The following is a 25789-nucleotide window of genomic DNA, read 5'->3' as shown; positions in this document are numbered from 1 at the left end:
TTCACTTCCAAACCTCATGTAGACTTCCTGTTCACTTCCAAACCTCATGTAGACTTCCTGTTCACTTCCAAACCTCATGCAGACTTCCTGTTCACTTCCAAACCTCATGCAGACTTCCTGTTCACTTCCAAACCTCATGTAGACTTCCTGTTCTCTTCCAAACCTCATGTAGACTTCCTGTTCACTTCCAAACCTCATGTAGACTTCCTGTTCACTTCCAAACCTCATGTAGACTTCCTGTTCACTTCCAAACCTCATGTAGACTTCCTGTTCACTTCCAAACCTCATGTAGACTTCCTGTTCACTTCCAAACCTCATGTAGACTTCCTGTTCACTTCCAAACCTCATGTAGACTTCCTGTTCACTTCCAAACCTCATGTAGAGTTCCTGTTCACTTCCAAACCTCATGTAGAGTTCCTGTTCACTTCCAAACCTCATGTAGACTTCCTGTTCACTTCCAAACCTCATGCAGACTTCCTGTTCACTTCCTGAACGCAGTCTGCTGGTGGAAGAGTGGGAATGTGTGTGGAAGTCTGGGATTTCCCCCCCGCTGCTGCCGAGTCAGTCTTTCTCTCTTCATATCTTCCTCTCCTCTCTCTCTCTTCATATCTTCCTCTCCTCTCTCTCTCTTCATATCTTCCTCTCCTCTCTCTCTCTTCATATCTTCACGCTTCTCTCTCTTTCGCTAACCCTGCTTATCTCTCTCTTCTTCACCTCTTCTCTCTCTCTAACCCTGCTTATCTCTCTCTTCTTCACCTCTTCTCTCTTTCTAACCCTGCTTCTCTCTCTCACTCTCTCTCTCTTCATATCTTCACCTCTTCTCTCTTTCCTCTTCTCTCTTTCTAGCCCTGCTTCTCTCTCTCTCTTCATATCTTCCTCTCCTCTCTCTTTCTAACCCTGCATCTCTCTCTCTCTCTCTCTCTTCGTACCTTCCTCTCCTCTCTCTCTCTCTCATATCTTCACCTCTTCTCTCTTTCTAGCCCTGCTTCTCTCTCTCTCTCTCCTCTCCTCTCTTTCTAACCCTGCTTCTCTCTCTCTCTCTCTTCATATCTTCCTCTCCTCTCTTTCTAACCCTGCTTCTCTCTCTCTCTCTCTCTCTCTCTCTCTCTCTTCATATCTTCCTCTCCTCTCTCTTTCTAACCCTGCATCTCTCTCTCTCTTCATACCTTCCTCTCTTCTCTCTCTCCATATCTTCACCTCTTCTCTCTTTCTAATCCTGCTTCTCTCTCTCTCTTCTTCACCCCTTCTCTTTCTAACCCTGCATCTCTCTCTCTTTTCATATCTTCCTCTCCTCTCTCTCTCTCTCTCTCTTCATATCTTCACCCTTCTCTCTCTCTCTAACCCTGCTTATCTCTCTCTTCTTCACCCCTTCTCTCTTTCTAACCCTGCTTCTCTCTCTCTCTCTCTTCATATCTTCACCTCTTCTCTCTTTCATCTTCTCTCTTTCTAACCCTGCTTCTCTCTCTCTCTCTCTCTCTCTCTCTCTCTCTCTCTCTCTCTCATATCTTCACCTCTTCTCTCTTTCATCTTCTCTCTTTCTAGCCCTGCTTCTCTCTCTCTCTTCATATCTTCCTCTCCTCTCTCTTTATAACCCTGCATCTCTCTCTCTCTCTTCATACCTTCCTCTCCTCTCTCTCTCTCTCTCTCTCTCTCATATCTTCACCTCTTCTCTCTTTCTAGCCCTGCTTCTCTCTCTCTCTTCTTCACCTCTTCTCTCTTTCTAACCCTGCTTCTCTCTCTCTCTCTCTCTCTCTTCATATCTTCCTCTCCTCTCTTTCTAACCCTGCTTCTCTCTCTCTCTCTCTCTCTTCATATCTTCCTCTCCTCTCTTTCTAACCCTGCTTCTCTCTCTCTCTCTCTCTCTCTTCATATCTTCCTCTCCTCTCTTTCTAACCCTGCTTCTCTCTCTCTCTCTCTCTCCATATCTTCACCTGTTCTCTCTTTCTAGCCCTGCTTCTCTCTCTCTCTTCTTCACCCCTTCTCTTTCTAACCCTGCATCTCTCTCTCTCTTCATATCTTCCTCTCCTCTCTCTCTCTCTTCATATCTTCACCCTTCTCTCTCTCTCTCTAACCCTGCTTATCTCTCTCTTCTTCACCTCTTCTCTCTTTCTAACCCTGCTTCTCTCTCTCTCTCTCTCTCTTCATATCTTCACCTCTTCTCTCTTTCATCTTCTCTCTTTCTAGCCCTGCTTCTCTCTCTCTCTTCATATCTTCCTCTCCTCTCTCTTTCTAACCCTGCATCTCTCTCTCTCTCTTCATACCTTCCTCTCCTCTCTCTCTCTCTCTCTCTCTCTCTCATATCTTCACCTCTTCTCTCTTTCTAGCCCTGCTTCTCTCTCTCTTCTTCATCTCTTCTCTCTTTCTAACCCTGCTTCTCTCTCTCTCTCTCTTCATATCTTCCTCTCCTCTCTTTCTAACCCTGCTTCTCTCTCTCTCTCTCTCCATATCTTCTCCTCTTCTCTCTTTCTAACCCTGCTTCTCTCTCTCTTCTTCACCTCTTCTCTCTTTCTAGCCCTGCTTCTCTCTCTCTCTTCATACCTTCCTCTCCCTTCTCTCTCTCTCTCTCTCTCTCTCTCTCTCTCTCTCTCTCTCTCTCTCTCTCTCTCTCTTCTTCACCCCTTCTCTCTTTCTAACCCTGCTTCTCTCTCTCTTCTTCACCCCTTCTCTCTTTCTGACCCTGCTTCTCTCTCTATTCCTCTCCCTCGCTGTGTTTCACATTCACACACAATGCTCTCCCTCCTCCAGCACCATCTCACATTTCCGTCGCTGTGGCCGGCGATTGTTCTCTTCTAAAGGGCAGCAGCACTCTCTCTCTCTCTCTCTGTGTGTGTGTGTGTGTGTGTGTGTGTGTGTGTGTGGCCCTGCTGACAGAAATAGCAGCTATAGTTCTGCTTTTATCAGCTAAGAGAGCGCGTGCCGTATCGACCGGCGCTGACGCAGCCGGAGCAGAACAATGGCGGCGTGACGCTCAGCCGGCTGAACCCAGAGCGTCCCGCAGGAAGAGTCGGGTCAGGCCGGGCCGTGTGACCGTGTGACCGTGTGCCGTGTGCCGTGTGCCGTGTGACCATGTGCCGCGTGCACACGTTATTGTCAGGATATTGTCTCGTGGCGTTGGTGCAGAGACATGAAGAACTTTCCAGAAGGTCAGAGAGGGAGAGCAGAAAACTGGGAGCCAAGGAACTAAAATCTGGATGATTACACAGAGATTTATAGTGTTGAATATTCATTATTATGTTAATACAGATAGAAAATAATGAAGCTATTGGGCAAAAAGTATAAGGCAGAGGTGTGACCAAGTCAACTTTGTTGTCAAGTCTCAAGTCAAGTCTCAAGTCTAAATGTAGAACAGCAAGTCAAGTCAGAACAAATCAAGAGTCCAGTATCAATTTAATATCTAGGACTTTTCAATGCAATATGGTTTTAATAGGATAAAAATGTATCGCATCACAATCAAAGTACAAGTCAAGTCTCAAGTCTTCTCTTCATCCATCAAGTCAAGTCTCAAGCAATTAAAACTGTGACTCGAGTCCAAGTCATGTGACTTGAGTCCCACCTCTGGTATAAGGTTATATGAACCAGACTGAACAACCAATAATAATTATACACTGCAAGCTGTCCAGTGATGTTCTCTTGTCTCCAGACCTATCAGCTTATTTCATGATATTTTTAGTCAAATTCTCTCTCTGCACTGGCAGATAATCTGCTGCTTTCAGTAAATTTCACTTGATTCATGCCAATATGACTTCTTCTTTCAAGAAATCATCATAAAACAATGAAGAAAATCTGGAAACAAGAAACTTTCTCCAAGACAATTTCACTTTTACCAAGAAAATGTCCTGAAACAAGTTACATTCTCCTGGAAAAAAGTCTCATTTGTTGAAATTGTTGATGATTTCACTAAAAAAATCCTAAAATCAGCTTGATAAATTTTGGACGCACTTTTTATTTTTCAAACTGGAGGAAGACGTCGACAGCGGAGGAGAAGGCTGCTAGTTTACTTCTGTTCCTATATTTGGGTTCCAATCAGTGATGTTAAAGCAGGTATTTTGCCTTTGACAGATGATGCAAAACACCTGCTGTGACATCACTGATGGGGGCGTGGCCAGAAGTGCAACACGCTGGAAAGTTTCAACCCAAAGAGAGCAGAGCAACAATGATTTTCTGCCCTTTGCGATTTCATGTCGATCTGCTCTTTCAGGTGTAGGAATCCAAAAAAAAAAAAAATCCAACTACTCTCAATCGACAAAGCTTTAATATTAAAAACCAATTTGTTTCGGCTGCAGTGACCTTCGTCAGGAAATCCAGAGGTCTGCACGCTCAGCAGAAACCGCTCCTGCATAAATAAAGGTTAGGAGAGAGTGTGCAACTTAAGAAGAAGAAGAAGGCATTGTGGGAGTTGGAGAAGGACAAAGAGGAAGAAGCCTCCGTGAGCGAGCGGCGGCCGGGTGTGATGTCTGTTCTGAAAAGGGCATCGAACATCATCTGCTGCCACCAGATATAGCTACATGTTCCTCGACTCTGTTAGAGCCGCTGACTGATAAAAAGTGGTGAAATGAGCATGTGCTGTGGACACGAATTATGTGAAAATTATATTCCTCCACCACAAACTGGATTCTGTGACAAAAACATTAATTGGACAACTGGAGAACATTAATTTCAGCTAAAGGTTGGCTAACGGTTCAGTTTAGGAACTAAAACAACTTAGTTAAAGGTCCCATATCATGTAAACAGGACTCCCTCTCCTCTGTGATGATAAAGGAGTTGGATGTGTATCTAAACATGGTGAAAGTATCAAAACTAAATCCACACAATCCATATTAGAAAAGCGAGCCTCTAAACGAGCCGTTTGGACTTCCGTAACTTTGTGGCGTCACAAAGGTTCGCTCATTATCATTTCTGTAAGAAATAATAGACTAACAAAGTGTTTTTTTCAAAGCGGTCGAGCGGTCGTCATCGTTTATTACCGGAGAGTTTTCCCTACCTGTAGCCGCCGGGCCGCGGCGTCTCACGTTTCACTCTCGAAACGGTTAGCCGATCGGAACGGAGGGGTCGTTAATATTAATGAGCCTTAAAGACACGGCGACAGAAACGGCCTGTTCTTGGTAAGGCTCAGAGAGATGCTGGAAAATGAACGTGGAGAAATGGATTGAGAGTGTTTTTGGTTCATGACACCACACACACAGCTTTGAATGGACAGAAAATAAAACACTGGGACGTGGAGTTTATGGACCTTTAATGTAATGTTCCTTTGTTCCATTGTGTTGTTGTTTATGTTGTGTTGTGTTGGTTAATGTAGCGTGTTCCTTTGCTGTGGCGTCACATGTATGTAGTTTATGTAGCACTGGTTGCCTGTCTGGGCCGCCGTATGTAGCTCTTATTCTATTCTAAAAAATCTAGTTGGCTGGTAACGCAGTGAAGCGGCTGCTGAATTTGAGGATTTTACAGCCGTTGTGGCCTGCAGACAAAAAGTCAGTTGCCTTTTCTGATGCCAAACGCACTGAAACCATACTGTAAAATGTCAGAAGTGGTCTCTGCTGGACTCTTACAGTATAAATCCGCAGCATGTTGTGGGCAGGCCGCCTGCCGCTCCCCCTGGACTCCTGCAAAGCTTCTCCACACAGAGGAAGCCGGAGTCAAACAGAGTCCACATACAGTAGATCCACACAGTCGACTCTCTAAATCCTCCTCATCCTCCTAAGACACAGGACTCCATCCTCTCTGCCGGTTCGACACGGCGACACGCGGCCAGAGGGGACCCGGCCTCGCAGAGACACTTCCTACAGGGTCACAGAGGGGACAGAAAGCTTTTTGTCTCTGTGTGTGCGTGGGACCGGATTCGTCGCTCGTGGGCGGAGTTCAAACGCCGGTCGAGTGTTTTGTTTCATGAAACGTCCTTTGACTGAAATGTCACACAGGCGATTAAAGCCTGGAGGTCAGAGGCTTTCGACAAGGCGGCCTGTAACTGAAAGGTCACAGGTTTGATCCCCGCAACACTCCATATCTGACTTTTCAGCAACACTTTAGATTAGGAAACACATATTAACTATTAAATATGGGTTTTTCCTCAATAGCTTAATAATTTACCTCAATAATATGTAACACTAGCACCTTATAAGCCCCAAACTGAGCTAAGAAGACTAACACCCCAATTCATGTGCAACAACTTCCTTACTGACTGATATAAACACTAATTAGGAGGGAAAACACAGAGTTAACGGGCTATACTTGTAGAATACAATAGTGCAAAATAAGGTGCTAATAAGTGGTTTGTAATGACTAATAATGAACCAATACACTACTAATATGCATGTTAATAAGCAACTTCTGAATGGTTAATATGTGTTTTATAATCTAAAGACTTTTCTTTAATTGAAGTTTGGGAATGAGAGCAAGAGACATTGATTTCATCAAGAAGCGCAATGAGGCTTTTTGGATTTATAACCTAAGCAGTTTGTTGAGGCATGAATGAGGATTTTAATATTAAAGAGGTTTTTTATGGTCATTAAGTATTTAAGAAATTTAAAAACCCTACGAAACGGCGTCTTTGCTTCCTTGATTTGATGCATTTTGTGTTGACACAAGATGTTTGGGGGTGGGACAGAGCGCATTCAAAAGTCTAAACCAATGGAATATGAGTAACAAGGAAGGAAGGAAGGATGAAAATTGAAAAACAGAGGGAAGAAGGAAAGGAAGAAAGACAGAGAAAGTCAGAAAGAGAAAAAGGCTGAGAGATAAAAAGTCAAAAATAAACAAATGTAGAGAGAGAAGAGAGAAGTAAGGAGAAAGGCAGGAAGGAAGGAAGGACAGAAGGAAATAAAGGAAAGAAGAAGAATAAAGGAGGACAGGAACGAAGAAAGAAAGGAAGGAAAGAGAGAAAGTTGGAGAGAGGCAGAGAAAAGGAAGGAGGGAACCAGTGGAAAATGGAATATAAACCAATGGAATATGAGTCAGGGAGAGAAAGGCAGTTTGATTGGATGGGAGGGGCGGAGGGGCGGGACTGCTCAAAAATCGGTGATGTTTTATTGGTTAGAAATTTATATTCCCGTCTCCTGGTGCAGCATGATGTCACCATGGAAGATCCCCAGAAGGAATGGGAGTTCATTTTATGGAGTCTTTATAAAATGTTTTTTGGGGATTGTATGTTTTATTTTGTAGTTTTTACAACTTGCTGTTTAGAGCTTTTATTTTGAAATTGATGGGTAGGATGTAGAGCTTCACCTTTTGCAGTTGACTCATCCGTGTGTCTTGTTCCTATTGGATAACTGATAGACGGTCAGACATGTTGTGCAGTTTTAAGATCTGCTTTCACTCATTTTGTAAAAACCGTGAAGAAGGCTGAGCGCCAAATTATTATTAAATTTAATAAAGTAAAAATTCTTCCAGTAAATCAACCAAATGATTCTCCACCAGCAGTGAAGACCAGCGGTTTGTCCCGTCACAGACACAAAGAGACGAGCGCCAGCTGAACGCCTCGACTGTAACGTGTCAGTAACAATCGTCATTACCCTCCTCCACACGCTCACTACGGGGTCAGAGGAGGGACAAACTGTGTCAGCTTCCCAGATCTGACTTATAGAACAGGCTCATTCTAAACGACACGCGTATCGCCCGGCCGCCACAGCTGAGCCCGCCGAGCCGAGGCGAGCCGAGCCGCCAGACACACCGCCGGCCCAGGGGAGAGTGAGGCTGTGTGTGTGTGTGTGTGTGTCACCACTTATTGAATTGTGAATTTTGTTGTTTCAAAAGCATTCAGTTGGGATTAATTTCTTGTCTTTGAGTTTTATTCAAAGTTCTCTGTTTTCTCAAAATGAAAGAAGTCAGAGGTGGGACTCGAGTCACATGACTTGGACTCGAGTCACAGTTTTAATAGCTTGAGCCTTGACTTGATGCATGAAGAGAAGACTTGAGACTTGACTTGACTTGGGTTCTGGTGACTTGGGACTTGACTCTGACTTGTACTTTGATGACTTGAAAAGGTTTCTAAAGTCTTGACTTGAGATCTTGTGTTTGTGTAAATGACTTAGATTGAAAGTGATGAGATTTGTTCCAGCGGACGACTGAATTTAAATTCTGTTTTCTGAATTTGTATGGAATGATTGAATTTATTGAAGTTGAAACTGATTATAGAAATCAAACTCATGATGCTCTTACCAAGTTTTTATCCTATTAAAACCATATTGCATTGAAAAGTCCTAGATATTTAGTTTTCTTTAAGATATTAAATTGATACTGGACTCTTGATTTGTTCTGACTTGACTTGCTGTTCTACATTTAGACTTGAGACTTGACTTGAGACTTGTGCCTCAAGACTTGAGACTTGACTTGGGACTCGAGCAGCTCTGAAAGAAGTTGTAGAAATTGATGTGGAAACTGTTCACATCTAGTCTGTAAAACTTTTCAGCAAACTTTGATAATAATGTGATGTCACAGCGTCACCTGGGAAAAAAGTTTTTTTTCACATTTTAAACCATTTAGGACATAAATCATGTTTTGACAGATTATATTATGTGGCAGTTTTTCCATTATCAGTTGCTGCACACCTTTAGTTTATTTCCATAGTGATGAAACATAGAAGCAAAGTGATTTAATTATTAAATTATTAAAACACAAAACAAGATTCAGAAAACAAATTTGTGCAAATGAGATGAAACAAAAACAACACAACACAAGCGTCTCATGAGAAAAGTGAACTTGTTCTTTAACGGTCTTGACCTTGGTGACGGTCTTCCTGTAGATTTGGGTTGAATGACAGTTAAGTTTTAAAATAACTTAATATTGGATGTTGAACCTGTCATTTTTCTGATAGTCTGTCATCGGGGTCAAAGGTCAGACGCTCTCCTGTCATTAGTTTGACATCAGACACCCAGTTTCCATGGAAACCACTTCCATCCGTGATTTAATGATGATGTGTTGTTATCCAACGTGTCAAACAAAAAAAAATGACCAGAAATCTAAATATATAAACTTAATTTTGAGTTGACCTTCCTTTTAAACTCTCATATCTGTGTCTGCGTGAGAATTAATCTTTTAATTAAGAAGAAACTTTATTGATCTCTGTGGGGGAATGAGGTCGTGTGAAATGACCTAACACCATTGGCAGATATTTGCACTTGTTTTAAGAAAATTAGGATTTTAGAACTCAATGTTAGACTTATGACTTGTTAGATTTTTTTGCAGTGTTATCCATGAATTTATGTCCTAATGATTCATGTCAGCCTAAAAACGTTGTAAACTCCATTCCACAAATAATAAAGTTGGTAAATTGAGTTTAGGTGTGTTTTTACTCTCCTGGCTGTAGTGAGGAGAAATATTCAGCTGACAGAAAGTCTCCACATACATCACACTGAACACCGACACAAATATTCAAATTGAATAATAAAAAAGTAAAAGCTCTATAAAAAAATCAAAAAAAGAATATATGGAACGTGGAAATGTGCAGGAAGCCTGTGTGTTTTATTTCTGCAGAGGCTTCCTCACATGAGGCGTGTGTGTGTGTGTGTGTGTGTGCGTGTGTGTGTGTGTGTGCGTGCGGTTCTACACTTATAAGGATCAAATGGCTTCCCGAAGATAGAAACATGAATAAAATCTAGTCTCGCTGTCACTCGATGTGTATTGGTTGTCACCAGTCAGCTCTGTGTGACACAAGGTGTGTGTGATGTTCAGTGGTATACTCAGGTGTGTGTGTGTGAGTGTGTGTGTGTTATATGTTCTGTATGTACATTTATGCTGTCAGTTTCAGTTTTTTACTTTTTATTAGGACTTGCCTGAGAAACAGCACTTTTGTAGCCCCAAGACAAATTTCCCCATATCAGATTGTATCATATTGTATCGTATCATATCATATCTTAAAGTTTCTTATTTTATCTTACTGTATCTTGAAGTATCGTCTCTTACCTTATCTTAAAGTATTGTATCATATTGTATCTTAAAGTATCATATCTTATCATATCTTAAAGTATCTTAAAGTATTGTATCATATCTTATATCTTATTGTATCTTAAAGTATCTTAAAGTATTGTATCATATCTTATATCTTATTGTATCCTAAAGTATCTTAAAGTATCATATCTTATCATATCTTATTGTATCTTAAAGTATCTTAAAGTATTGTATCATATCGTTTCATATCTTATTGTATCTTAAAGTATCTTAAAGTATCATATCTTATCATATCTTATTGTATCTTAAAGTATCTTAAAGTATTGTATCATATCTTATTGTATCTTAAAGTATCTTAAAGTATCTTAAAGTATCATATCTTATCATATCTTATTGTATCTTAAAGTATCTTAAAGTATTGTATCATATCTTATTGTATCTTAAAGTATCTTAAAGTATCATATCTTATCATATCTTATTGTATCTTAAAGTATCTTAAAGTATTGTATCATATCTTATTGTATCTTAAAGTATCTTAAAGTATCTTAAAGTATCATATCTTATCATATCTTATTGTATCTTAAAGTATCTTAAAGTATCATATCTTATCATATCTTATCATATCTTAAAGTATCTTAAAGTATTCTATCATATCGTTTCATATCTCGGAGGCCAAGGACGCAGAACAACATCAACACTTCTCTTGCACAACGTATGGTAGCCTGTATTGGACAAAAATACAAAAGTCACAGTAACGAGAAAGCCAGCTAATTAGAGTAGAGATCCAACAGATGCTCATTCGAAATGTTCTTTCGAAAACAGAGTCTGGGCCGGGAAGTGAGTTTTGAAAGCCAGAAATCTCAGCAGCTGGTCAAGTAATCTATGAATCATTGGTATTGATCAACAAAAGTCTTTCTTAGCGCACCTTTAAGGGGATATTTTAGGGTTCGGGCGTGGGTTAAAGCTGCACTTCACACCCAAGTGGCAGCGAGAGAGAACTGATTGAATGTTTTTGAAAGCTTGAAGGACTTCATTACCCAGAAATCAAGCAATATGACTGATTTGATTTTACCTTACACCTTACTAATAATAATTCTAGTAATTCTGACACTCGGAGAACAAACTCCCAAGTCTCACCTTTCAGGAAAGTTCTGCCTCTAGTCACAAGGGTTCAAGAACAGTGAGTTTTTTATTTGGGGTTTGTCATTTTCAGCCTTGTCATGAAGATCTCATCTAACACAGCTGTAAGGTTGGAGGAGGTTGAGGTTGGATGTTAGGGAATGAGTGGAGTCAATGACGGTCCTCACAAGTCCAGTAACACAGACCGGATTCTGTGTTCTGCGTCTCCCTCCCTCTCTGTTTCCTGCCCATTAGTTACCAGACTGTAAAAGGTTAGAGCAAGTGTGTGTGTGTGTGTGTGTGTGTGTGTGTGTGTGTTGTGTGTGTTTTATGGATATTCAATAGTGAGAGAAACCGCTCATCCACAAATACACACACACTCATACACTCACACACACAGCAGGGAAGAGTGTGTCCTCTAAAGCTAAATGTCACACCTGTCATCGGCGATGCGGATGAAAAGGCTCAATTATCCCTCCTCACAAACACAGAGCTTGATCGCTCTCTCTCTCTCTCTCTCTCTCTCTTCCTCTGTTGTTTGTGTTTTTTCTTCTTCTCTGTTTCCATCTCTCTCTCTCTCTCTCTCCCTCGCCTCCTCTCACTCTCAGCTCTTCTCTCCGTCTCTCTCCAGCTGTAATTCTGGATGTTTTCTGCCTCTCTTTCTAGATGTGAAGGTAATTAAATTGTCGTCTGCGCGGAGCTGTAATGATGAACGAGCGGAGCTGTCAGAGCGCCGCCTCCCTCCCTCTACGCACCACGCAGATTTTTTGCATTTGATGTTTTTTTAGCATTACGGTTCAGGACATCGGCTTCATTAGTGTTTCGCGGCGCTCTCTGCAGTACAGAACTCACATCGAGACGTTTCCTCCCTCCAAAGGACGGAGGAGAGAGCGGAGTCGTGCTGAAGCTGCTTAAATTAAACTGCACTGAGGGATTTCTAAGTGTAACTCTCTCAGTAAGAAAAAATATCTAAACCTGAATAGTTAATCAAATGAAAAACATTACGTTTTGATAGTGGAGCATCTGACGGTCCATTTTGACTGAACATGAACATGTTTTATTTTTTTGCATTTTTGCCTTAAGTACTTAAGTGCACTTTTTTATTAAGTACTAATCGGACTGTAAACAATGACCGGCTGAAAGCTGAGCTGAACAATATTTTCTGTAGTATTTACCGTCTGAAAGCAGAGTGAACAGTATTTTCTGTAGTATTTACCGTCTGAAAACAGAGCGAACAGTATTTTCTGTAGTATTTACCGTCTGAAAGCAGAGCGAACAGTATTTTCTGTAGTATTTGCCGTCTGAAAGCAGAGCGAACAGTATTTTCTGTAGTATTTGCCGTCTGAAAACAGAGCGAACAGTATTTTCTGTAGTATTTACCGTCTGAAAGCAGAGCGAACAGTATTTTCTGTAGTATTTACCGTCTGAAAGCAGAGCGAACAGTATTTTCTGTAGTATTTACCGTCTGAAAGCTGAGCTGAACAGTATTTTCTGTAGTATTTACCGTCTGAAAGCAGAGCGAACAGTATTTTCTGTAGTATTTACCGTCTGAAAGCTGAGCTGAACAGTATTTTCTGTAGTATTTACCGTCTGAAAGCAGAGTGAACAGTATTTTCTGTAGTATTTGCCGTCTGAAAACAGAGTGAACAGTGTTTTCTGTAGTATTTACCGTCTGAAAGCAGAGTGAACAGTATTTTCTGTAGTATTTACCGTCTGAAAGCAGAGTGAACAGTATTTTCTGTAGTATTTACCGTCTGAAAACAGAGTGAACAGTATTTTCTGTAGTATTTACCGTCTGAAAACAGAGTGAACAGTATTTTCTGTAGTATTTACCGTCTGAAAACAGGGTGAACAGTATTTTCTGTAGTATTTACCGTCTGAAAACAGAGTAAACAGTATTTTCTGTAGTATTTACCGTCTGAAAGCTGAGCTGAACAGTATTTTCTGTAATATTTACCATCTGAAAGCTGTGCTGAACAATATTTTCTGTAGTATTTACCATCTGAAAGCAGAGTGAACAGTATTTTCTGTAGTATTTACCGTCTGAAAGCTGAGCTGAACAGTATTTTCTGTAGTATTTGCCGTCTGAAAGCAGAGTGAACAGTATTTTCTGTAGTATTTACCGTCTGAAAACAGAGTGAACAGTATTTTCTGTAGTATTTACCGTCTGAAAACAGAGTAAACAGTATTTTCTGTAGTATTTACCGTCTGAAAGCTGAGCTGAACAGTATTTTCTGTAATATTTACCATCTGAAAGCTGTGCTGAACAATATTTTCTGTAGTATTTACCATCTGAAAGCAGAGTGAACAGTATTTTCTGTAGTATTTACCGTCTGAAAGCTGAGCTGAACAGTATTTTCTGTAGTATTTGCCGTCTGAAAGCAGAGTGAACAGTATTTTCTGTAGTATTTACCGTCTGAAAACAGAGTGAACAGTATTTTCTGTAGTATTTACCGTCTGAAAACAGGGTGAACAGTATTTTCTGTAGTATTTACCGTCTGAAAACAGAGTAAACAGTATTTTCTGTAGTATTTACCGTCTGAAAGCTGAGCTGAACAGTATTTTCTGTAATATTTACCATCTGAAAGCTGTGCTGAACAATATTTTCTGTAGTATTTACCATCTGAAAGCAGAGTGAACAGTATTTTCTGTAGTATTTACCGTCTGAAAGCTGAGTGAACAGTATTTTCTGTAGTATTTACCGTCTGAAAGCTGAGCTGAACAGTATTTTCTGTAGTATTTACCATCTGAAAGCAGAGTGAACAGTATTTTCTGTAGTATTTACCGTCTGAAAGCTGAGCTGAACAGTATTTTCTGTAGTATTTGCCGTCTGAAAGCAGAGTGAACAGTATTTTCTGTAGTATTTACCGTCTGAAAACAGAGTGAACAGTATTTTCTGTAGTATTTACCGTCTGAAAACAGAGTAAACAGTATTTTCTGTAGTATTTACCGTCTGAAAGCTGAGCTGAACAGTATTTTCTGTAATATTTACCATCTGAAAGCTGTGCTGAACAATATTTTCTGTAGTATTTACCATCTGAAAGCAGAGTGAACAGTATTTTCTGTAGTATTTACCGTCTGAAAGCTGAGCTGAACAGTATTTTCTGTAGTATTTGCCGTCTGAAAGCAGAGTGAACAGTATTTTCTGTAGTATTTACCGTCTGAAAACAGAGTGAACAGTATTTTCTGTAGTATTTACCGTCTGAAAACAGGGTGAACAGTATTTTCTGTAGTATTTACCGTCTGAAAACAGAGTAAACAGTATTTTCTGTAGTATTTACCGTCTGAAAGCTGAGCTGAACAGTATTTTCTGTAATATTTACCATCTGAAAGCTGTGCTGAACAATATTTTCTGTAGTATTTACCATCTGAAAGCAGAGTGAACAGTATTTTCTGTAGTATTTACCATCTGAAAGCTGAGCTGAACAGTATTTTCTGTAGTATTTACCATCTGAAAGCAGAGTGAACAGTATTTTCTGTAGTATTTGCCATCTGAAAGCAGAGTGAACAGTATTTTCTGTAGTATTTACCATCTGAAAGCTGAGCTGAACAGTATTTTCTGTAGTATTTACCGTCTGAAAGCAGAGTGAACAGTATTTTCTGTAGTATTTGCCGTCTGAAAGCAGAGCGAACAGTATTTTCTGTAGTATTTGCCGTCTGAAAACAGAGCGAACAGTATTTTCTGTAGTATTTACCATCTGAAAGCAGAGCGAACAGTATTTTCTGTAGTATTTGCCATCTGAAAGCAGAGCGAACAGTATTTTCTGTAGTATTTACCATCTGAAAGCTGAGCTGAACAGTATTTTCTGTAGTATTTACCATCTGAAAGCAGAGTGAACAGTATTTTCTGTAGTATTTACCGTCTGAAAGCAGAGTGAACAGTATTTTCTGTAGTATTTACCGTCTGAAAGCAGAGTGAACAGTATTTTCTGTAGTATTTACCATCTGAAAGCAGAGTGAACAGTATTTTCTGTAGTATTTACCATCTGAAAGCAGAGTGAACAGTATTTTCTGTAGTATTTACCGTCTGAAAGCAGAGTGAACAGTATTTTCTGTGGTATTTACCATCTGAAAGCTGAGCTGAACAGTATTTTCTGTGGTATCTACCATCTGAAAGGTTATGTGAAGTGTATTTTCCCATATCTTCCCCATATAACATGAATGCAGCAGAAACACTTCTTCCATGAACGAGACTGAGCAGCTGAATCCAGGTGATATCTCCTGTCTCTTATTGATTTCCTCCTTTAAATCCACTTCAGCCCCGGGGGGAGGGAGAGAGAGAGAGGGAGAGAGAGAGAAAGAGAGAGAGAGAGAGATCAGTTGTTTCAGTTTCATGAGTCAGTTTCAGGATCAGTTGTACGTTGTCGTTGCGTCTCTCTGTTTCAGAGCGCTGAGTCTTCTTCTCTGGTGTCAAACAGGTTTACAATCCAAACTATTCTGTAACTCACCGGTTCTCAACCTGCGGCACAAGACCCCAGAGAGGCCGGGGGTGTCGCAGGGCGAGCGCTTTGAAATGTGAAATATCTATCAGACGAGTGTTTAATCACGTCTGTTTTTTAATTAGCTCTTTTGTCTTGTGAAGTAATGAATATCTGCAGCCTCTAGGCTTCCTCCAGTAATTAAACCGTACCAGTGGAAAGGACTGAGGGGGGAAATACCAGGCACTGTTGGGGGGCCGCTAATCAATATGCTACAGGCACGGCCGTGTTGAGGACCAGAAGGAGGCCGCAACTCCTGTTCTGACTGAAGAAGCTGCTTCAACGCACGAGAATCTGAGGACGAATCGGTCAGTTATCATAACTCGAATCGATTAAAAACAGGCGGGTTTGCAGCCGTTAAAGGTCTGTTGGACTTTGGTAGTATCTTGGGTTGTGTATCTTCCTCCATGATAAAACTCCCAAATCAGTGATTCTGTGATCTGTCAAGAAAGAAATGCCTGCCGTACTAGTGCAGGTTAGATGCATGAAGGAGGACTCCGACAATGGCTGCCAAAAAATGGGCTTTAAAACCAAGAAAACAATGGAGGACAGGTTCCCACCGAGCGTGTTTGGAGCGGTTCAAATGAATTCTGGAGTGTTTCCTCCTCTAGTTCGGTTCGTTTGGCGAGAACAACAAAACCAATCCAACCAAACAACCGAGACGCCTGGAAACGAGAGTCTCAGTCCTCCAACAAGAGAACTGCGGTGCGGTTCGTTAATCCAAACCAAGTGCAGGAAACCACCCCGAAACACAAGGGATTATGGGTAGAAGGAGGCGGACGCGGTTCCTCATGCTTGGAAAGCCTAGCAGAACAAAATGAAGTCTGGACTGATGCTCATATTCAGCTACTTCTTCATGTGTTCTTAACTGGTATGAACACCACAGAAGAAGAGACAGACAAGTCCATCATGTTAGATAAAGCTACAGGAACAGGAATCTGATTGGTTTTACTGGCAGGTTACCAAAACTCTGTCCAACACAAGAGCTGCTTGTGAGTCATGTGACTTTTGTTTACAACTCTGTTTGGCTTCTAATTGGTCAGTTTGAACCTAAACAAACCAAACACAAAAATACAACAAAGTCAGTTCTTCCACTGTGGTTCGGACCAAAGAAAACCAACTGTGTGTGTGATCAGACTCTCTCATTGTGGTGATACAAATGTGTGTGTGTGTTGTCTGTCCTTTTCAAGCTAAAACACACACACACACACACACACACACACTGCTCTCTCCGCTGCACTAACGGCAAGGCCACAGTCCTGCAGAGCCGCAGCTGTGCAGCGCCGGGCGGCAGCGAGGCAGAGCCGCCGCCGCCGGGGCGAACAGGCCCGCGGAGCCGGGGCGGGCGTCCGAACCGCTGGCTTCTCTCCCTCTGTCCGGTCTGTTGTCTCCCTCCATCAGTCCATCCATCTGTCCTTCTGTCCATCTGTCCATCTGTCCGTCCAGCCCTCCGTCCGTCCTTTCATCGCTTCATCACAGAGAGACAGAGAGAGAGAGAGAGAGAGAGAGAGAGAGAGCCAAGGTCCGACTGTCAGATCCCATCACAAAGAGCAAACCCTCTTCTCTTTAGGCTCTGTTGTGTGTGTGTGTGTGTGTGTGTGCTCTTATATTTCTATTCTTATGAGAGACAAATGTCCTCACAGTAGTGACGGCTCCATGTTATTCTGTTGTCAGGAACATGAATGGTGATATCAGCTCCATGTTATTCTGCTGTCAGGAACATGAATGGTGATATCAGCTCCATGTTATTCTGCTGTCAGGAACATGAATGGTGATATCAGCTCCATGTTATTCTGCTGTCAGGAACATGAATGGTGATATCAGCTCCATGTTATTCTGCTGTAGTAATCACTAATGAGACTCTTGACCATCACAGTTTCACAAGCTCTCCATCCAAATTATATTATTGTCACTTTGTAACGACATTTTTAAATTGGTGTTTACATTCTAGCAGCCAATGGCATCGCTAGAAAGATTTGTGGCTCAGAAATAAACAGAATTCTGCTCAGTCACTGAATTTTTATTGATCACATCGTATCCTGGTCGTATTGTTATGAGATATTTGCTATTTTTCCTCTGTCTTAGTTGTGAACATTTTGAAACAAACAATATCTAAATATTTCGAGTTACTTCCAGAAAAAGAGGGCACCAATTTTAAGCCGTAATTGTGTAAAATTTAGCTTTAATTTCCATTTCATTTTGCAGACTGTAGCTGGAGGAAGAGTCTTGCTTTGGTTCATCTGTTGGCTTGACTGGGTTGATTGACAGGAGGCGGGGCCTAACGGAACCACAGAGAACGATAGCTATTGGTGGAAAGGTTTATTTTGGAGAGGAAAATATGCAAATCGGATACACAGAGAACCGGCATCTTGCCTCTTCTTGTTGACACACAGAAGGCTCGGCTCTCGCGGTGTTCCTGAATGCAACACATGTATGAAACTTCTTTCAAAGTGTAAAAGTTTCCAGTCTGATGCAGATTGTTGCTTCTCTTCACAGTGATGATTATCTTTACTGACTGAATCAGAGTCTGCAGTTGTTTTCTCTGCTGTTTGGAACTGAATGGGAGTGAATGAGGCTGAGAGGTTTGGTGACACTGATTTAAAAATATCTTTTAATCATGGAGCAGCAGGTAGAAACTGTCAGAATTAACATTAAAGGGGTGGAAAATGTAAAAAAAAAAAAAAAAAAAAAGAGCAAAAGAAGGGAAAGTTTGGGTACTGACAACAATTTGTGTTGCATTTTGCACTGGCAGAGGCTTCATCTTTTTCAGATTATCAACCTTAGAAGGAAGGTCCTCACAAGTCTAGTAATACAAGTGTGTGTGTGTGTGTGTGTGTGTGTATGTGTGTGAGCAGGTACTTGAATATTTGTCTACTTGCATGTGTGTGTGTGTGCAGGAGAGTTTTGTGTTTGCACTGGTTTGTTTTCTGAGAGCGAACATTTGTGTATGCGTAGGAGGGTGAGTGAGAGTGTGTGTGTGTGTGTGTGTGTGTGTGTGTGTGTGTGTGTGTGAGGTCTCTTCTTCTAGTGGCAGAGAGTCCACTGATGACTCACAGTGTGCAGATAAGAGCAGGAGAGGAGAGGAGAAAGATGAGAGAAAACAACTGAATAGAGGGGAGGAAGAGATGAGGAAGAGGAGATGAGGAAGATGGCATTATGGGAGAAACTGACCAGCAGAGGAGAGAGAGGAAAGGAGGAGAGGGGAAAAGGAAAGGAGGAGAGAGGAGAGGAAGGGAGGACAGAGGAAAGGAGAGGGGAGAGGAAAGGAGGAGGAGAGGAAAGGAGGAGAGAGGAGAGGAAAGGAGGAGAGAAGAGAGGAAGGGAGGAGAGAGAAAAGGAGGAAAGGAGGAGTGGGGAAAGGAAAGGAGGCGAGGAGAGAGGAGAGGAAGAGAGGAGAGGGGAGAAAAAAGGAGAGAGGAGAGGAGAGGAGATATGAGAGGAGGGAGGATGTGTGTTCATGCATGTGAAAGCGGGATAGAAAATGTGTGTGTGTGTGTGTGTGTGTGTGTGTGTGCTCGCTCTGACATCACTGAACCCGCCTGCATTTGCTCTTCACCCACCCGCAACCGCCCGCCATGATGATAATTATTAAAAGCAGTGACCCGCATCGCTGTTCTGAACCAGCTTGTTTCAGCTTTTTAATAATAATGATGCAGCAGAACGGGAGATTTCCAACCAACAAACATTTAATATTATGAACAAACACTGCAGCTGTCTACACAAACATGAGAGGAGATTTGGTTTCGCTGCGGCTGGCTGGATTTCCCTCGCCCACACACACACACACACACACACACACACACACACACACACACACACAGTCATGTTTGAGGTTCTGTTTTATAGCTGTCCTTCAGTTCACTTTCATTGCAGACGATTCAGCTCCAGCAGCTTTATACTCTTTTAAACAAAATGTAACCCTTACTCAGATTTTGTTGGCTCAAATAATTGGGAAAACGTGTCAAAACTCGTAAAAAATATTCGGGAAAAACTGCAAAATGGAGAATTAAAAATCAAGAGTTCAGGTAAGAGGTTCAGGCAAAAAAATGGCCGTGTTTTTGTCCCATTTTTGGACAAATAACTTTAAATATTGTCGTTATAACTGATGTGTTTCCAGAAGAAAGGATGCAGCTTCAGTTCAAACTGAGGCTGAACTCGTCCACGTTCAGCCTGCTGCTCTTGCTTTACGTTGACACTTTATAGCCAGAGGTGTTTCTCTGACCGCCGTCAAATATAACATTTCTATTTTTTCATAAAATTGCTTCTGCTTGACTTCCCCCGCCTTGTATCATCCGTCGGTACGATATAGTTGTACTGTCGTTTTTAATTTAACTTTACATGACCTTCGTAGCGTATTTCCCCCCCCGAGTCTCTGTTAATTTCTGCCCAGTCCCACTCAGGTTCAGTTTGTGACTCGTAAGCAAAGTGACGTCCAGATCAGGATGGGAAAGAGCAGCCGGGAACCACAAGAAATAAATAAAAAGTACCTGGAGGTGAAGTCCGGTTTCCACTGCAGTTAGAGTTTAAACATCTAGCGGAGAGTTTTATTCAGAGAGACGGACAGTAAGTGCAGCAGCAGAGAAACGTCAGGATGGATGAACTCTGGGAGAAGAAGAAGAAGAAGAAGCCTGGAGCCGCAGCAGCCTGGGGGTCAGAGAGGGGTCAGAGGTCGCTGGTTCAAACCCCTGGACCACAGTGTTGTAGTCAAGACCGTCTCAGTCAAGACCAAGACCAAGACAAGACCAAGACCCATACCAACCAAAACCAAGACAAGACTTTTTATGGTCAAGACCAAGACAAGACCGAGACTGAAAGAGTACGAGACTAAGATCGAGACCGCGAGTATTACAAAATCGGCACACAGAACGACATTTAAAGTTTTTATTCATCATTAAAGAATAAAAATTGGTCTCGACCTCAAGACAAGACCAAGACGAATTAGGTCCGAGACCGAGATCAGGCCCCGCTGGACTTGAGACTTACAACTCTGTAACGCTCTCTCCTCCATCAGTAACTGCTGCTGAGCAGGTCGCAAGTCTATTACACAGAAGGACACACACACACACACACACACACACACACACACACACTCCCATTCATACCTATAGGCAAATTCCAGGCTCCGACCCCTGGACTGTGCGAAGAGACCCACAGGAACATGCAGACTCCTCACAGAAAGAGCCGGGAACCGGACTTGAACCGGCGGCCTTCATTACAACATGAAATTTAAAATGTATCTTTAGGCTTGGAATGATATTATAACTTGATCCTTATGCCTTACAATTGATTGCTTCTAATGTTGGTGACCTGTAGGGAGTGAAGCTGACTCTACTGTCGAATGCACTGTGAGTCACTCCGCTGCCACTAAATGCCTGAACTTTAAATGGAAATGGAAACTGCCCGAGGTTTTGATTGGATGGTCGGCTGCTGAGTCACACCAGAGGAAGCTATGAGAGTCGAGCTGAAGTTTCATTTAGTTATTTTGCATACGCCGCAGGTCAAATGTTGTAATGTTGAGTTTTTGAAAGAAGCTGCTTACAGGACCAGTGAGAACGATCCAGACGGACGAAATTCAGACTTATGTTCAGGTCAAAATTGGTCAGAAATAATCTTAAATTCTTAAAAAAAAAATCTGACATAAACAGCAGTGAAAACCCCATAAATGTATTTTTTTCAGCATGAAATTCTGTTATTTTACAACTTGAATTGCAAGGAACGTTTACATATGTAGCATGAAGTTGCCTGGCTCAGCTGGTGCACTTGGCAGGTAAAAATACTGACATTTACAGACATAATGTACACAGTAAAATACACAGTTAGCATATGGATATATACGCAGACACATTACGACTACTGCAAGCGTCTAGAATAATATGTTTGCTGCACAGATACAAAGTGCAAATATGAAATGAATTACAGGCGAAATGGACTCTGGATATTATATATATTTGCACTCTGGCTGAACGTATTTCCATCGCATGTGAATCTTAATTAAATCTGAGGCAGTTTGGACTCAACTTGCCAATTTCCAGCTGCTGCTGCGGCGGAGGAGGAGAGTTGGTATTCCTCTGATGGACGGAGATAAGTGGCGGAGAAGAATACGTTTTCCCACAGTGCCTTGCTCAAAGTGGCGCTGGAGAAATTTGATGAGAACCCGTGAATGAGGAGGAGCGTGGCGAATGTCTTTTCAAGTCTTTCCAGTCGCGTTGTTCCACTGCTGGAGATTATGCAAAGGAGGGATTATTATTATTTTTTTCTTCCCCTCAAATTTCTGGAGAGGAGTGAGGAGAGGCAGACTGATGGTGAGATGGATGGATGGATCAATCGATAGAACGGAAGATGGATGGATGTATAGATAGATGAATGAAACGATAGATGGATAGAATATGCCTCCTACAGTGCCTTGCTCAAAATGAGGCTCAAAATCAGTGAATTTGTTATTCCACTGGTTGCTCCGATGCTTCAGCTTGTGCAAATGCACATTTTTTTATTCATATTTTTCATTGTTGGGGAATTTTTCTCTCAAATTTCTGGGGAGGAAGAAGGATAGACAGACTAATAGGGAGACGAAAGATGCATGGATGGATGGATGGATAGATAGGTGGGTAGATGTCTGGATGAATGGATATATAGATGGATGAATGAAAAGATACACAGACGGATGGATGGAATATGCCTCCCACAATGCCTTGCTGCAAGTGGTGCCTAAGAAACCGATGAGAAACCGTGAATCATAGATTTGTGAATTTCTAAGTTCGGCACTGCAAAAAAAAAAAAGTCGTTTAGTCTTTTATCGAGTCCTAAAATCTTCTCTTAAAATTTTTAAATCTTTAAATCTTTTCTTAAAATAAGTGAAAAAATCTGCTAATGGGGTTTGATAATTTCACTTTTTTCCAATGCAAATCAACTTGTTTCAATAATTTAGTATAATTTAGCAGTGCAGTGATCTGCCTTATTCTGACTGGTTTCAACAGACTGACTCTCATTTCTAGAAAACTCCTGAAACAAGTGAAGCTGCATTGGAAACAAGTGGAGTTATCTCTCCTCACTGCAGAATGTTTCTCTTGGTTTCAGAAAAATAAGATCTAAAGGCCAAATATGAGACTAAATGACTTTAAGATGGATGTTTTTGTTGTTCCAAGGAAAGCAGTAATTGGAGAGGAGACAGACTGATGGACGGATGGATGGATAGAGACAGAAAGTGCAAGGGAGAACAAGAACAATGAGAGAGGGGGGGGGGACAAAAAAAAACGAATGTGAAAGAAATGGAAAGAGAGACGGGAACAATAAGATGAAACAGGCGGAGGGAGAGAGGAGTGCAGGGGGATCGAGTGGCAGTCGGAGTCAGTCGGGGCTCGGTACAAGCTAGCTGTCAGCGCTAATAGACAGAGAGGGAAGGAGGGAGGGGTGGAGGAGAGGGGGAAGAAAGGGAGAGATGTTCAGGCCAAACAACCTGTCACCAGCTATAACGGAGCATAACGCAACACAGCTGCCTTGTCTGACTGTCAAAAAAAAAAAAACTTCTCTGGCAGTTTGGAGAAGAGTCGGAGAGCAATCTAAATGATATTCTGAAATGGATAGATGCTGTCTGGTCCAGTGGCAGCGGTGAAGGCGTTGTAGGAGTAGAGATGATTGTCGAGGACACGTTGGCCTTTGCGACATCAACGTCCCTACTCTTGTTTTCCAGTCTGAAGTTCTCTTGTTTTCTTTTGTTGTTGTTGTTTTTTGGGTCGCGAATCTGCCCACAAGACCATCCAATATCACCAAAGATGGCAGGAACTTCTGCAAAGACGTGTCCATCGACTCAACTTTAAATAACAATGGACGGGAATGAAGACGTGCGTCAACTCGGCTCAAATAATCAAGTCAAGAAAAACTGTTCCCGTTGACAGCCATGTGTTTGACAGATGTTATTCCAATGGAGGCTGATGGAACTTGTTGCAGATGATGAATGCTGTCAGTCGCGTGCTGATCGGAAAATGTGTCCCGAGAACGTTCAGATCTAACGCGAAGGCATTAAGGTACCTGAGAAAAATTGTTCAGTTTCCCCCTGATGGCCAAGGGTCAAGACTAGTAAGAGAGGAAGAGACCGGGAGCTCTAGAGTCACCAATTTGATATTCTGATATGGATAGATAATGTCTGGTTCAGTGGCAGCGGTGAAGAAGTTGTAGGAATAGAGATGATTGTCGGGGACACGTTGGCTCGGGTCGAGGCCTTTGCGATGTCAACGTCCCGACTCTTATTTTCCAGTCTGAAGTTTTGTTTTTGCTCCGCTGTTGTTGTTATTGTTGTTGTTTGGGTCTTGAATTTGCCTGCAATACCATCCAACACCAGCAAAGATGGCAGGAACTTTGGCAATGACTTGTCCATTGACTCAGCTGTCAATAATAATGGACGGGAATGAAGATGTGCGTCAACTCGGCTCAAGTAATCAAGTCAATTTTTCAGTCGCTGAGAAAAACCCATTGGCAGCCATGTGTTTGACAGATGTTATTCCAATGGAGGCTGATGGAACTTGTTGCAGATGAAGAAAGCTGTCAGTTGCGTGCTTTTTGAAAAATCACCAATCGGATAATGTGTCCCGAGAACGTTCGGATCTTCAGAGCGAAGACGTTAAGGTAACTGAGAAAAATTGTTCCGTTTCCCCCTGATGGCCAAGCGTCAAGACTAGTAAGAGAGGAAGGGACCGAGAGCTGCAGAGCCATCTAATTGATATTCTGAAATGGATAGATGCTGTCTGGTTCGGTGACAGCGACGCAGAAGTTGTGGATATGAAGATGTTTGTCTCAGTCGGTTCGGCTGAGGACACGTTGGCCTGGATCGTGGTTTCTTGCGACATCGTCACAGATTCATATTTGCCTTTTCGACACCGCTGTTGTTTGATGAGTCCCAAATACGCCTTCAAGATCACACGGCATCAGCGTTGTCGAGAAGACACGCATCTAAAAAGCCGACTTTTCAGCGGCGGAGGGAAGCTGCTTGAAATTCCCACTGGCACTTGTGGGTTTGTGACTGATGCGAGTTTATTGTAGGCTGATGGAACTTTTTATTTTTGTAGAGAAAACTGTCAGCGGTGTATCTTGATGAGTCAGGAATACAAGAGTGTCCGAGGAAGACCTTAAGATCACACATAAGTCGATTTTTAGATGACAGAGGGTTCAGTTTTTCCATTGATGCCTATGAATTTGAAACAGCAGTGATTCTAGGTCAGTGAGAGGGAGAGACACGCAGAGTCGGGATGATGTAATGGATGGGTGCTGTGATTGAACTTGACAGCCATGCAGAAGTTGTTTTGAAATGGAGATGATTGTCTCAGTCAGTTTTGCTGAGGACATGTTGGCTTGCATCACAGTTTTGCGACATCGTCACTGTTATTTGCCAGCCTCAAACATGCCTTCAAGATCACAGTGACACCCTGGAAAAGATACATGATTTTTATTTTAAAGTCGACACACTTGCTCTTTTCCAGTGACGTCGTGCCTCACATTTAGAGAGTTCCAGCCAGTCCTGGGATTCAAACCGGCAGCCTTTCAGTCACAAGCCAATTTCTCTGACACATGCATATATAAAGTCTGTTAACTGGTAAATGCAGCACTCCTTTAACACTAGAAAGACCAAGCCATGGTCATCCATCCATGATTTTTCTAGACCCGCTCTCTGTACAAACCAGTGTTGCTCGATTTTCAAAATCACAGAAGGAGATTGTACTTTTAATTGTATTTATCCCCTTCAACTGATGGGCTGTTATCTTCTGTTAGACCCAATAAATCTAACGGCCTTTCTTGTTTTAGTAATATGTCGCAAGAATATGATCAAGCAGTATTTGGTCTAAAATTGACAAAAGGTTTTCAGCACTCCGGCCTTCATCAGTGTCTGTAGATTAGAGCTTCATTTCCATCTTGTATAGGGTTTGTGGCTGTTTGTGGCACAGGTGAACCCAGAGGCTCTTGGGGGATTATTAAAGTCAATCAAATAAAACAATAACAACCATAAGATATATACAGCATTTATTTTTTGATTTCTTTGTCTCGTTCTGTCCTGTGTCTCCAGCTTTCCGTGGTCTCTCTGTGGTTTCTTGGACTACAACTGTTATCATGTAGTGGATTTGTGTCTCTGCAGCAGATGACATTCCTACTTATATACATTTATTTATATTGAGTCCATCCTCTGTTTCTGTCATATATACGCAGATATTCACATTCTCCAGGGTTTTCCGGAGCAGGCATCTCCTCAGGGAGCGTACGTTTCTCTGCAGTAGATAAAACAACCATAATCATTTATGTTTGACACCTTTTTTTTTCTTTCTGTCCTG

General features: G+C 41.8%; 1 protein-coding gene across 2 annotated transcripts in view; it reads left to right on the top strand.

Moving 5' to 3' along the window:
* LOC139918919 (glutamate receptor ionotropic, delta-1-like) overlaps nucleotides 1-25789 on the top strand; it is a 590452-nt gene that overhangs the window by 376147 nt on the left and 188516 nt on the right. The gene's annotated exons all lie outside the window — the stretch shown is intronic.

This window comes from Centroberyx gerrardi, chromosome 20 (assembly GCF_048128805.1).
Source record: "Centroberyx gerrardi isolate f3 chromosome 20, fCenGer3.hap1.cur.20231027, whole genome shotgun sequence".
NCBI lineage: Eukaryota > Metazoa > Chordata > Actinopteri > Beryciformes > Berycidae > Centroberyx > Centroberyx gerrardi.
Note: the sequence above shows the minus strand (reverse complement) of the source record. Positions and strands in the feature narration are given on the sequence as shown.